Source organism: Sus scrofa, chromosome 1, assembly GCF_000003025.6.
Source record: "Sus scrofa isolate TJ Tabasco breed Duroc chromosome 1, Sscrofa11.1, whole genome shotgun sequence".
Taxonomy (NCBI): Eukaryota; Metazoa; Chordata; class Mammalia; order Artiodactyla; family Suidae; genus Sus; species Sus scrofa.
Genome location: NC_010443.5, coordinates 216,437,455 through 216,452,452, shown reverse-complemented (window position 1 = coordinate 216,452,452; position 14,998 = coordinate 216,437,455). Strand labels below are relative to the sequence as shown.

The following is a 14,998-nucleotide window of genomic DNA, read 5'->3' as shown; positions in this document are numbered from 1 at the left end:
CACAGCTCACGGCAACGCCAGGTCCTTAACCCACTGAGCAAGGCCAGGGATCAAACCCGCAACCTCATGGTTCCTAGTCGGATTCGTTAACCACTGTGCCACAACGGGAACTCCAGTCTGTAATTCTTGAATGGATGTACTATCCCCTTCTTGGACATTCAGAATTGCTATTAATATACTCCAGAACTAGCATCCTTTAGTCTTTATTGGGGACTTAATGAGCTAAGAGATTATGAGGGGAAGAGGTGAAATGTCAGTAAGCTATACTTTTTCCTGTATGCTTTAGAATGTACATAGAAGAAACAGATACCCCAAACAGTGAGTTACCTTTTGGTAAGAATTTGAGGAAATACGGACATTTGATCTTTAGTCTGTGTTGCTATGTGCGTTTTGCATTGTTTTTCCTCCCCCCCCTTACTTTTGAAATAAGATAATATTTTATTGAAAGAACTATTGAAGTAAAAGAACATGTAGTTTTCAAGCATGACTTAAAAAAAAAAGATCAAGCCATTAAAGCTGGATGAAAATATAGATGCATCATTTATCACATTTCTAGATGGTGAAAGACAAAAGTTATTAGGTATATAAGAAATTAATGGGAAATATATTTCAATATATAAAAGTTTAAATTTCTGAAAATTAACAGAAGTAAAAAGAACAACATTAAAAGGGCAAGTAACAAACTGGGGAAAATTTTTCCGTAAATAGGACCAAGGCTTACCATTTTTTATATGAAGGGCCATATAAATTGCTAAGAAGTATGAAAATTTCAAAAGATAAATAGGAAAAGACAGCTCATAAGAGGAACTATAACCCATTTTAATTCTCGACTTAGACATGCTCCTATAAATAAAAAGCAATAGAGAATCACCTGTTCTTGATTATTTTTTGTGCTATTGTAGATGGACAATGGAGGCAAATAGTATATCTTGAAACAATTAAAAATACAGTTTTCTGTACTTCAACACACTAATGTGATTTACATATATTTAGAGTGTTTTGGAATAGTATTTTGAGACTTAACTTTTTGTGTTCCAGAGGTTTTAAAAAAATTCTTGCCCTCTAATTCTAAGACTCCAGGGAATGTCACTTAACTTTAGTAGTAGTCCTGACAGTGCATGTGCTTTGCTGTGTTTGACTGTATATATTAAGCTAGAGAACTGAACAAAGAGCATTACTATTTTTTTAGACTTGGGTATTCTTCCACCGTAATGAAGATTTCTGCATTTCATTACGTGGGCTTAATATGTGTATTGTCTTAGAGCAGTGTGAATACTGATTAAAGGGGATATAGGTTTTGGTGTCAGACCTGGAACTGAGTGTCAGTTCACTGCTTTTCAGCTGTATGACTTCTATCAAGTCAATACCTTTAAATCCTCAGTTCCCTCATCTGTAGAATGAGATAATTCAGTAGTAATTATTTTCCAGGATTAAATGAGATCCTGCATATTAAATGCTTAGGTAAGTGCCTAGCTCATGGGAAGGTTAATAATGAACCACAGCTGTTACTATAAATATATTATTTCTTTCACCAAATTTTACTTCATTTCTAATGTTTTAAGTGATTATTTGTAAAGTGATTTTTATTTTTTTAATTATTTAATGATTTTTATTTTTTTCCATTATAGCTGGTTTACAGTGTTCTGTCAATTTTCTGCTGTACAGCCAGGTGACATATACACACATACGTTCCAGTCATACATACACATATACATTCCTTTTTCTCACATTATCATGCTCCATTATTAGTGACTAGATATAGTTCCATGCTATACAGCAGGATCTCATTGCTTATCCATTCCAGAGGCAATAGTTTGCATCTGTTAACCCCAAATTCCCAGACCATCTCACTCCCTTCCCTCCACCCCACCCCACCCCCTGGCGACCACAAGTCTGTTCTCCATGTCCATGATTTTCTTTCTGTGGAAAGGTTCATTTTTGTTGTGTATTAGATCCCAGATATAAGTGATACCATATGGTATTTGTCTTTTTCTTTCTGACTTACTTCCCTTAGTATGAGAGTCTCTAGTTTCATCCATGTTGCTGTAAATGGCATTATTTTGTTCTTTTTTATGGCTGAGAAGTATTCCATTGTGTATATATACCACATCTTCTTAATCCATTCATCTGTCAATGGACATTTAGGTTGTTTCCATGTCTTGGCTATTGTGAATAGTGCTGAAATGAACATGTGGGTACATATGTCTGATTTCAAGGAAAGTTCTGTCTGGATATATGCCCAAGAGTGGGATTGCTGGGTCATATGGTAATTCTATATATAGTTTTCTAAGATACCCCCATACTCTTTTCCATAGTGGTTGTATAAAGTGATTTTTATAGGGTTCATAAATTGTATATATTTTATATACTTTTTAATTTTTAACTTGACAATATACTTTTTTAAGAGTTTAACTTCTAGTAACTGCTGCATGAAATCAAACACGATCTCTTACATTAAAACAGTTTGGCAGAGCAAGCTTAGAGTCAGCCTAATGTGTATTTGTCTGCTAGACTACTTTCTTCTTTTTTTTTTCTCCATTTTAGCGCTGTGTCTGCGGCATATGGAATTCCCAGGCTAGGGGTTGAATGGGAGCTGAAGCTGCTGACTTATGCCACAGCTTCTGGCAACACCGTATCCTTTAACCCACTGAGCAAGGCCAGGGATTGAACCTGTGTCTTCATGGATACTAGTAGGATTATTAACCTGCTGAGCCACAATGGGAACTCTGCTAGACTACTTTCTAGTTGAGTTTTTTAGTAAGTTTTGTAGTTTTTCTGTAGAACCTACTTGTAGAATGGGAATAAAAATATTTTCTTCTTCAGTTGTTTGAAGGATTATGAGTTTAGGGGGTTTTTTGTTTTTGTTTTTTTGTGCGGCGGCGGACTGTATCCATAGCATGTGGAAATTTCCAGGTCAGAAAACACTTGAGCCACAGCAATATAATGCTAGGCCACAGGGAATTCTGCATTTATGTTTTTAAAATCTGGAAAATAGTGATTTATGAGTTTGAGGAGAATTTTTAAAAAGTACTTATTTTTGGGGGGTGTAAGGCTCAAGGATGTATTGTATAACACAGGGAATACAGCCAGTATATTGTAATAACTGGAGGGAAACCTTTACAGTTGTATAAAAATTTTTAAAACTAAGAAAAATTTAGTTTTGACGGTGCATCCTCATATCATCTGTGGCACTGTAAATACACAGTTTAAGGCACAATTCAAGGCACTTTTTCAAACTCACTTTAATCCCTGTAGCAATCCTATGAGGTAGTTATGTACAATTACTATACAAATTGCAGCACACAAAGGGCAAGCAAACTCACTCATAATTACACACTAATAAGTGGCATAGCCAGGATCCAGAGGTAAGTGTTGTAGCTTCAAATTCTGTGTATTTAACCACCCACATACACTGCTGCAACCCTCTTTATGACCATCTAGCCATCTACTTACTTTGGAATTTTATTTGGGGAGTTAGGGAATTAAAAGAAGGATAAATGGTCTGAAGTTGTTTATAATACTCCTAAAGAATAGAGGCAACATTTGAAGCTAGTAGTTAGTCATCCTCCTCTCACTTTTAGAAATGTATTGTCTTTTGCTTCTCTTCTCCAAATCTTATGAGTTCCTTACATGAGTTTTTATAGAGTATCTCAACTTCCTTATATTATGTGAAGGTATCTTAACTTCATACTATATATCATTTTCCATGGTGCTCCATCTGCTCCATCAGATGCCCTGTAATCATTTGTAGTTTCCACATAGTGTTATTTCCAGCATCCTTCCTATTGGTGATGGGAGTCAGGCTGCAGCAGTGGTTGCACACGTATTAAATGACTATGCGTAAAAGTCATCTGTTCTTTGACTAGTGAATTTTTCATTTCTTTCATCTTTTGTATCTTTATAAATTCCATTCTATATTAAAATATTCTTTCATATTGGTTACACAAGCCAGTGTACAGACTTGTCCATTGAAGTTCATATTGATGGCTTTTTCTTTCATGTCTTAGAATTTACAGTGAAATTAATGAAGGAAATTCTACCAGGGATAAATCAGAGATAATTTGTGTTGAGCTTTAGAATGTGTTCATGTGTTTATATTTAAATACGAGTTCAGTAGATCTTGAAACTTCAAATCATTTTTAATTTCATAATGAAAATAATCTCGACAAACATGTCATTATTATGTATACTTTGTTGAGAGCAGAGATTTTTTTTCCCCTTATTCTATCTTTTTGCTTTTTATCAGAGACCAGCCTTATTGAGGCCAAAATTCTTTTTTGGAAAAAAACTCATTGTGTTAAAATTCAGTATATTTAGTTATCAAATATTAAAGGTGTAGATATTATCTTCTTCACTGAAAAAAGGTCACTCCAAAACAACTATCAAAATTCAAACTTACCCACTACCCCAGCATTTTTACCAGCTGTTAGCAATTTCTAATCTCAACACAATTTGTCTTTTCAAAAATCCTGCTTTTAGGATCAACCTACAAGGAAGGGAACAGAAACATTTACTGAATTATATCAAAGAGAAGAAAAGAGATTTGAATTAGTTACAGGTGTGAAAGTTTCCTTCAATATCTGTTTTTTTCTTTTTGCTAATAAGTTTTTAGAGTTAGTTTTCTGGAAAATAAACTTTAATTGCTTTTTTTCCACCTAAAACTTGTGTAGAAAGTTCTTTCTAACAGTATACTTTGTTCTGTGTTCAGTTTATGAACTTGACAGTGTTAGTTATCCTCACATTTTTGTTTCCCTTTGATCTTCTCAAAACATTGCATGTATATTTTGATTTCAATATGTATGTATTCTTCAGCAGAACACGTGTAACCTTTAGCTGTTGAACTTTGCATGTTTTACACAGCCATTAGTTTACATTATAATTGCACGAACACTTACTAATAAGATTATTAGTGAAGTTATCATATAAATTTGGATAGTGAAAACTACTCCCTCGTTGACCATACATATAAGACTGGCACCTGAATCCAAAGAATGATAGAATTGTTAAAAGATCTGCCCAATTCAGAGAGCCCTATAAATTGTTCTTTATCAGACCAAAAGCTAACTGAATTAGTGCTAATAAAAACAAAAAGCTTTTTTGGGGGGGAGGGGGGAATAATATGAAGTCCTTGTGATAAGAGTACTACCTCTTTCAGAAAACTCTTCTGAAAAATTGCTTTCATCCATTCATCTGTCCATTTAAGTTTTAAATTTTGTCAGGTTCCAGGACTGCTGTAGATGCTGGGTATGCAGCAGTGGAAAAGGGCGGGAGGAGACGAAGTGAAAAAGTAGGGGTGGGGGAGACAAACATACTCTACTCATTGAGCCTGCATTCTTCTAGCAGGTAGTAATAAATAAGTAAAAATACATTACAAAATAGCTGTTACTTTCTATGGAGAAAAATAGAGAAGGAGGATGGAAAGTGGGGGGATACAGCTTGAAATAGAGTGGTCAGGGTCTTCCCTGAGAAGATGATGTTTTAAAGTTCTCAAAAGATGAGCAAACAAAGCATAGATCCAGAGGCAGAGTGTTCTGGATTGGTGAGATTTAGCATATAAGAAAGTTAATAATTATTGTGAGTAAATTTTGGGTTTTAAAATAACAGTTAAAAAGTCAGATGGGAGAAATTTTTTTATTAAGTATAAAAATGAAAAATCGCATTTTGACTTTCAAGTAACTTAATCCTGGGGAAGCCTACACTATATTCTCTCTCTCTCTCTCTTTTTTTTTTTTTTTTTCGTAAATAGTGCCCTGATTTGGGCTTATTTATTCTTAACTGCCTCGTAACTCCAGCAGCCAGTCTATATCAAGTCCACTATATTCTGTCTTACGTGTTTCCTTCTTGGCTTTTCCTTCTTCCTAATTTCCAGCAACATTACTCAAGTTTGGGTTTTGTCACTTTTCTGCTAGATTATTTTAATATCTTTTTAATCCATCTTTTATGGTTTTTCCCTCAGTGTATTTTCTAACATAAAATTAACTTGCCATATCTCTACAGTTTTTCAGTGACTTCTCTTAGCTTTCAGTATTAATCATGTTGCTTATTTTTTTTTGTAGTTTTTTTTACTCACCAGAAGAATGGGGTTATTAATACCATCTACTTCATGAAGATGTTGTTAAGTTTAAATTAACACCTTAAATAACTATATAGTACCTAAAATAGTGCTTTAGTGTTCCCTAGGATTTTGTTCTGGGTTCTTTTCTAGTCTTCATATTCTTGCTGGCTTTAATTATTCAGTATACGTGGATGAGGTTTAGATGTTTTTCTTTAGTGGAGTACTGCTTTCTTGCACTTCAGGTCAACTTCTTCGGGACAAATCAAATTAGATGTCTTTGTAGGCAACCTCAAACTCATCATGTCTAAACCTACCTCATTTCCTTCATACCAAGCCAAACATACTATTGCTTTTCTCAAGTTTGTTGCTATGATCATGATCTTTAATACAGTGTATGATGTTGAAAACCTTGTAATCTTCATTTCTCCTATTTGTTTGGTATTCAAGTTGTATTGATTGATTATAGCTCTCCACTGTTTATAAATTTGCCTATATGGATTTTACTCTCACTTGTTGCATTAGGGGCCTTCACGGCCTCTCCCTGCCTATTGAAAGTCTGTCTTTTTATTAATTCATTCTCATCCTCTAGGCACTTTCTCCTACATACTGAAATCCAGTCTTTGCACTGGTAACCAGATTTATTTTTCAAAACAGAGACTGGGTGATTCTTGTCTCAAACTTTTTTTAAAAGTCTCAATCTTATTTTAAATAATTTCAACATATGGATCTAAAGACACAGAAACGGAAATGCTAACATGATATAGCAGTAATTCCTGGAATATTATTTCGGAAAGACCCCATCAGTAAATTGTCTTTTTGTTTTTTTGGGCTGTACTTGAGGCATATGAAATTTCTCAGGTTCCCCAGATCAAACCTACGCCCTCATGGATACCAGATTCATTTCCACTGAGCCACAATGGGAACTCCTAAATTTTTTTATTTCCATTTTTTTTTAATTGTAAAATATGTGTAACATAACATTCATCGTTGCACCCATTGTAAAGTGTACAGTTAAGTAGTTGGCCCTTGAACAGCGCAGGTTTGAACTGTGCAGGTCCACTTAACACATGGATTTTTTTTTTTCCAGTAAATACGTATGTACTACACTACTAAAGGATTCTTGGTTGATTGCATCCAAGGATATGGAACTACAGAATTGGCCAACTGTAAAGTTAGGCGCAGATTTTTGACTGTGTGGGGTTCTGTACACCTAACCCCTGTGTTGTTCGAGGGGTCAGCTGTACTTCATATAAATGAAATCATATAATATTTATCTTTTTGTGACTGACTGATACCACCTAGCATAATTTACTCAAGGTTTATGCATTTTGTAGCGTATGTTGGACTTTCTTTTAAAGATTGAGAAATTCTACTCTCTGTGTGTGTATGTATGTGTGTGTGTATGTATATATATATATATACATATATCCCTGATTTCGGTTCCTTTGAGTATGTATCTCAGAGTAGAATTGCTGTATCTCATGGTAATTCAATTAAAAAATTTTTGAGGTACTGCCATACTGTTTTCCTCAAGGGCCATACCATTTTCCATACTCAGTAATAGTACAAAAGGAGTCCACTTTCTCTACATTCTTGCCAACACTTGTTGTTGTTATTTTTTTGTGTAGTAGCCGTCCTAGTGGGAGTGAGGTGATATCTCACTTTAGTTTTGATTTGCATTTCCCTAATGATTAGTGCTGTTGAGTATCTTCTAATATGCTTATTGGCTGGTTATGTATCATTGGAGAAATGACTATTTGAGTCTTTAGCCCATTTTTGAATCAGATTTTTTTTTTTCTGTTTTGAGTTTTAAGAGTTCTCTGTATATTCAGAATATTAGTCCCTTATCTCATACTTTTGTTGCTCTCTAGTCACCATAAAATAAAGATTTTTATTATCTTTATTTTGTGGCCTGGCATTTAGGACTTAATTTTGCCCTATCTCTAGCACATTAAACCCACAATTCTTATGTATTTTAATTACCCTGTTTATTTGCCATTAGCTTCTTTATGCAAGAAAGCTATCTCACTTAGTTTTCAAGCTCAGGTCAAACATCTATAAAGCTTTTGCCCTCAACTCTCCTCTCCTCCCTTGTAAATATTATGCTGAAGTATGTTCTCACTATGCCCACTTTCTGGAAAGTTTTAATCGTAAATGGATGTTGAATTTTATCAAAAGCTTTTTCTGCATCTATGGAGATGATCATATGGTTTTTACTCTTTGTTTTGTTAATATGATGTATCATGTTGATTGATGTGTAGATATTGCAAAATCCTTGCATCCCTTGGATAAACCCCACTTAATCATGATATATAATCCTTTTAATCATGATATATATAATCCTTTGGATTCAGTTTGCTAATGTTTTGTTGAGGATGTTTTCATCTATGTTCATCCATGAAATTGGCTTATAATTTTCTTTTGTGATATCTTTGGCTGGATTTAGTATCAGGGTGATGGTGGCCTCATAGAGGATGTGTGGAAGTGTTCCTTCCTCTGCAATTTTTGGAAGAGTTTGAGAAGAATAGGTGTAACCTCTTCTCTGAATGTTTGGTAGAATTCACCATCTGGCCTTGGACTTTTGTTTGTTGGGAGTTTTTAAAATTACTGATTCATTTTCAATACTGGTAATTAGTCTGTTCATGTTTTCCATCTCTTCTTGGTTCAGTCTTGGCAGACGTACCTTTCTAAGAATTTGTCAGTTTCTTCTAGGTTGTTCATTTTATTGGCATGTAGTTGTTTGTAGTACTCTCTTATGATCCTTTATATTTCTGTGGTGCCAGTTATACCATCTCCTTTCTCATTTCTGATTTTATTTATTTGGGCCATGAATGACAAACTCATAGCTAACATAGTCATAGTGAAAAGCTGAAAGCATTTCCTCAAGATAAGGAGTAAAACAAGGTTTCTCACTCTCGTCACTTCTAGTCAACATAATTTTTGAAGTCCTAGACAGAGTAGTCAGAGAAGAAGAAATAAAAGGAATCCAGATTGGAAAAAGAATTGAATCTATACATTCAGTGCAATCCCTGTCAAAATACCAATGACATTTTTCACAGAACTAGCACAAAAAATTTTAAAATTTGTGTTGAAACATAAAAGACCCCAAATAGGCAAAACGATCTTGAGAAAGAAGAACAAACCTGGAGGAATCACACTCTCTGGCTTTAGACTGTACTACAAATCTGCAGTAATCAAAACAGTATGGCAGTGGCACAAAAACAGACACATAGATCAGTGGAACCAAATAAACAGCCCAGAAATGAACCTACAACTTAATATGGACAAATAGTCTATGACAAAGGAGGCAAGACTACACAAAGAGGAAAAGGCAGCCTCTTCAGTAATGGTGTTGGGAAAACTGGACAACTACATGTAAAAGAATGAAGTTAGAACATTCTCTAACAACATACACAAAAATAAACTCAAAGTGGATTAAAGATCTAAATGTAAGACTGGATGCTATAAAGCTCTTAGAGGAGAACATAGGCAGAACCCTCTTTTTTTTTTTTTTTGGTTTTTTTTTTTTGGTTTTTTTGCCATTTTATTGGGCCACTCCTGCTGTATGTGGAGGTTCCCAGGCTAGGGGTCAAATCAGAGCTGTAGCCACCAGCCTATGCCCGAGCCACAGCAATGCCAGATCCTAGCCGTGTCTGCAACCTACACCACAGCTCATGGCAGCGCCAGATCCTTAACCCACTGAGTGAGGCCAGGGATTGAACCCACAACCTCATGCGGAACCCTCTTTGACATAAATTTCAGGAAATACCTTTTTGGATCCACTTCCTAGAGTAATGAAAATAAAAATAAATAAATGGGATCTAATTAAACTTAAAAACTTTTGCACAGCTGCTTCTGGTTTCCACACAGCTAGCTGCAGGTTCTTTGAGAGTGTATTTTGGCTTTTGTTTTGCTTAGTAAAACTCGTGCTGCTTGAAACTGGGGCAAGGGAGCAGCTTTTACACAGCAGAGGAAACCATGAACAAAACAAAAAACAGCTACAGAATGGGAGAAAATATTTGCAAATGATATGATGATAACTGATTAATATCTAACATATATAAACAGCTCATAGAACTCAGTATCAAAACAGTAACCTGATTAAAAAGTGGGCAGAAGAACCACACAGACATTTTTCTGAAGAGGAAATGTAAATGGCCAACAAGCACATGAAAAGATGCTTAACAAAGAGATATCACCCATGTACACTTTTGGTGGCAATGTAAATTAGTAAATGATACATGCACCCCACTGTATCTTGGCAATGATAAATAATACTGCTAGGAACACTGGGCTGCATGTATCATTTCAAATTAGTGTTTTTGTTTATTTGGAATATATACCCATGAGTCGAATTCCTGGGTCATATGGTAGCTCTATTTTTAGTTTTTTTGAGAAACCTCCCAACTATTTTCCACAGTGGCTGCACTAATTTACATTCCCACCAACAGTGTACATGGGTTCCCTTTTCTCCATATCCTTGCTAACATTTGTTATTTATGTTTCTTTTTGATGATAGCCATTCTGGCAGGTGTGAAGTGATATCTCTTAGTGGTTTTGATTTGCATTTCCCTAATGATTAGCAATGGTAAGCATCTTTTCATAAATAAACTATTGTTTATTCCATCCCAGAATAATTTCATTATTAATATTCTCATAAACAATAGAGTTGACTGCATATAATGAAATAAGAGGTATAGAGTTTGAAGAAAGAAACCATTCTGAGCCTTTCCAGAACTGTGGTTGGAGAACCAAAGCCTTTTTAAAAAATCATTATGGTTGATTTACAATATTCTGTTATTTTCTGCCTACAGCAAAGTGACCTAACCATCCACACACACACACACACACACGCGCACGCACGCACGCACGCACACATTCTTTTTCTCACATTATCTTGGTCCAGAATTCACCTAGGACTGCCAAAACTTCCTGGATCAAACTTAACAAACTCCAGAATCATTTTAAAATTTGATAATCTGAGTTGTAAGAGACTAGAGCTTAAAAGTTCTTACCACTTTTAAAGAGGAAAAAATGGTAACTCAGGTGTTGGATGTTAACTAATTTTATTATGGTAATCATTTTACAATGTATACATATATATAAATCATTTTGGTGTGCACTTAAAACTCATAGAGTGCTCTATGTCAGTTACACCCCAATAAACTTAGGTGTGTGTGTGAAAACCTGGAATGAGATTCTTCTTCATTATCATCATCAAACCCTAACTGTATGCTTACTATCGTTTGTAAAACACTACCTCTCCTGGTGCTGAAAGAGTATAAGATGCTAATGAAGAGAAAAGTGTTTATAGTTAATGACAAGTGCCAAGTGGATGAACACCCCTAAAAGTGTTAAAGGAAAAGCGATGAGTCATCAGGGAAAGTTTTGTAGATAAGGAGATTTAAGCTATACTTGGAAGGAAAGATATGCTTTAGGTAACTTATGTTACTGTGTAATTAGCTGTACTTTTGAAGTTGCTGTCCCATGTCCCCATGTCCTTGTGTTCTTCCCCCACCCCACCCACTGGCCCCCTAGCGCCACCAAATCCATCAGGTTATCTGCCACATTATTATTTTCTTTAGCTGATAATTAAAGTATTTGAGATTTTCTGCACAATAGACTTTGTTGAAATAAATGCCTGTTGAATTCAATTGCATAGTGACACATTTCTGTATCACCTTGTTTAGCCCTAAAAACATTTTTTTAAGACTTCTCTATAATTTTTATGATACAGTTTTAAAGTACCATAATTTGCTTTTATTTTTACCAGTTTAATGGGAAACCACTCCCTCCTTAAGCCTATGGGAAGTTTGACTAGTAGTTGACCTACCCCATAGAAACACTTCATTTTTCATAGCTCTTCCGGGGGCCACTCATTGATATGAATGGCTTGCATTTATTAAAATGAAAAGCTAGGAAACTTTGCTTTTAATTCATGAAAAATATATCAGTAAAACAAACTCTTAAACTGGCTTAATTTCATTTTTACTGTTTTCTTAGGATATTTGACTTAATATTACTTCTCTAATAAATATAGAGCAGATTAGAGATGTGGAGAAGAGAATGGAAGTTGCAAACTTTGGAAATGTATTGAGGCATTTTGGTGGCCTGACACATGTTCTGTCCTAGAGAATGTTTCATGTACATTTGCTAAAGAATGTATATTCTGCTGTTATTGGGTAGAGTATTTGGTGTATGTTTTAGGTCTGAGGGGTTCATAATGTTGTTCAAATTCTCTGTTTCCTTACTGTTCGTCTGTATGTTGTTCTCTACATTATTGAAAGTGGGGTATTGAAATGTCCAACTGTTACTTTAGAATTATTTCTCCATTCAGTTGCTTCAGTATTTGCTTCATATGTTTTGGGGCTCTATTATTAGATGTGTATCTGTTTATAATTGCTTTATCTTCTTCCTGGATTGACCACTTATCAGTATGTAATATCCTTTATCTCTTTCAAAAAAATTTTTAATTTAAAAGTATTTTGTCAGATACTACTATAGTTACTATTAGTTACTATTTGCATGGAATATCTTTTTCATCCTTTGACTTTCACCTTGTTTCTTTTGATCTAAAGTGATTGATTCTGTTATAGAAAATTTAGAAATGGAATCATATTTTTTAAAGCTTTTGTGACAATATGTCTTTTATTTGGATCATTTAATCCATTTACATTTAAAGTAACTGCTGATAAGGAAAGAACTTCTGGCATTTTGCTCTTTGTTTTGTTTGTGTCATATCTTTTTTTGTTCCTTAAGTTCTCCTTTACTGCCTTCTTTTCCGTTGAATTTTGATTCCTTTCTCATTTGCTTTTCTGTGTATGTTTTAGCTTTTCTTAGTTGTTGCCTTGGGGATTGCTTAACACCTTATTCTTACAGCAACCTCGGTTGAACTAATAACAGCTAGGTTTCCATATCAAAACTGTATGCCCGTACATCTTCATCCCTCTTATGTTCTTATTGGCACATGTTACATCATTATACACTGTATGCTCATAATGTACATTTAGAATTATCTTTTCATTTGTTAGTCTTTTATATCATATAGTTTAAAAATCAGATTAAAAATACAGTACTGATGGCTTTAGATTTACTGATGTTCTTTATTTTTTTCATATGGTTTTGGATTACTGTCTGTTGTCCTTTCAGTTATTTGTGGACTTATTAATTAATGGCCATTCTGACTAGCGTGAGGTGGTATCTCATGGTAGTTTTGATTTGCATTTCTCTAATAATCAGGGATGTTGACTATATTTTCACGTGTCTGTTGGCCATCTGTATATCTTCTTTAGAGAAATGTCTATTCAGGTCTTTTGCCCATTTTTCAATTGGATTGTTGGGGGTTTTTTTGTTGTTGTTATTGAGTTGTAGGGTTGTTTGTATATTTTAGAGATTAAGCCCTTGTCAGTGTATCATTTGAAGATATTTTCTCCCATTCCGTGCTTTGTCTTTTCGTTTTTTTTTTTTTTTTTTTTTTTAATGGTTTCCATCGCTGTGCAAAAGCTTTCCAGTTTGATTATGTTCCATTGGTTTATTTTGGTTTTATTTGTTGCCTTGGGAGACTGACATAAGAAAACATTTGTATGGTTGATGTCAGAGAGTGTTTTGCCTATGTTATCTTCTAGGAGTTTTATGGTGCCTTGTCATTCTTTTTTCTTTCTGCTCCTCAGACTGTGCAGTTAGTAAAATCACTTATGAGCAATAGTCACAGACTATTAATTTGTTGGGTTTTACTGGACCACAATCTAACAACTATTAGTGGTGTACAGTTGACTTTTGAACAACGTGGGTTTAAACTCTGCAGGTCCACGTATATATAGATTTTTTTTTTCAATAAGCACAAATACTACTACATGATCCATGGTTGGTTGACTGTGGATATATAAAACTACAGATTAAGTGGGCTGACTATGGGACTTGAGCATCACTGGATTTTGATAGCTGTGGTGGGTCCTGGAACCAATCCCCTGCAGGTACCAAGGGACAGTTGTGCTATGTAAGTCAGCATAGGCTATGTCCCTGTGGTAGAGAATAAAAACAAGGCATCATGTACCAAGTGTTGGCTCTTAAAGCCTCTGTCCAAAAATGACACAAACGACTTCCCCTTGTGTTTTATAGGCCAAAATAAGTCACTTACTTAATTTTAAGTGGTTAGGAAAGCATGATTCTGTGCACCTAATTACGAAGACTCTAGTATTTGTCAATAGCTTGAATGACGACTAGGTATGCATACAGTGTGACTCTGTCTCTGAGGAGCCTCCGTTACTGCTCAGTATGCTTTTATTGTCTCCTTTAGAAAAAGATTATGATAAAGTGCTCTGAATACATTTGTACTGCCACTGCCAGTAGAGGCCCTTGAGTACTTTTAATGACAGTCACCCAATTAATCTACAGACTGCTCCCTCCTCCACTCTATCCCCAATCTCTTCTTTAGCATTCATTGTAATATTTCTTTGTGTACACAAAGGTTGTTGTTAGTCTCATTAATTCTAAATGTTTTCGGTTTCTTAGTGCCTGAAATTGAAGCCACAGGCTCCCATCAGCTCCTTCACTTGGTAGCTCCATGACTAGAAACAAAATTCTTAATAGTAAACTGAAGCTTCAGTTTCCTTTCTAGAAAAATAAGGATAATAGTACCTGTCTCAAAGAATTATAATCAGTCAGTTGAGATAATGTGTGCAGAACATTTTGTACACTCATACTTGGTAAATGCTCAATTTACTGCTTTTTTCCCTCCTGTCATTCAGTGCTTTTCATAGTTTGGCTTTAACTTATCCTTCCAGCCTCATCTTCTGTGACTCTCTTCCAAAAATCTGATGCACTACTCTCAAATTATTGTTGAATTATAAGTAATAATAATTTTTATCAGAAAATGAGATTTTTTTGTTAATGTAATTTTTAACAATTTACTGCATTTTTAGTATGTTTGGAGGAAGAGATGGA

General features: G+C 34.8%; 1 protein-coding gene across 5 annotated transcripts in view; it reads left to right on the top strand.

The window, feature by feature from the left end:
- Positions 1 to 14,998, top strand: part of RIC1 (RIC1 homolog, RAB6A GEF complex partner 1) — a 112,637-nt gene that overhangs the window by 42,363 nt on the left and 55,276 nt on the right. The gene's annotated exons all lie outside the window — the stretch shown is intronic.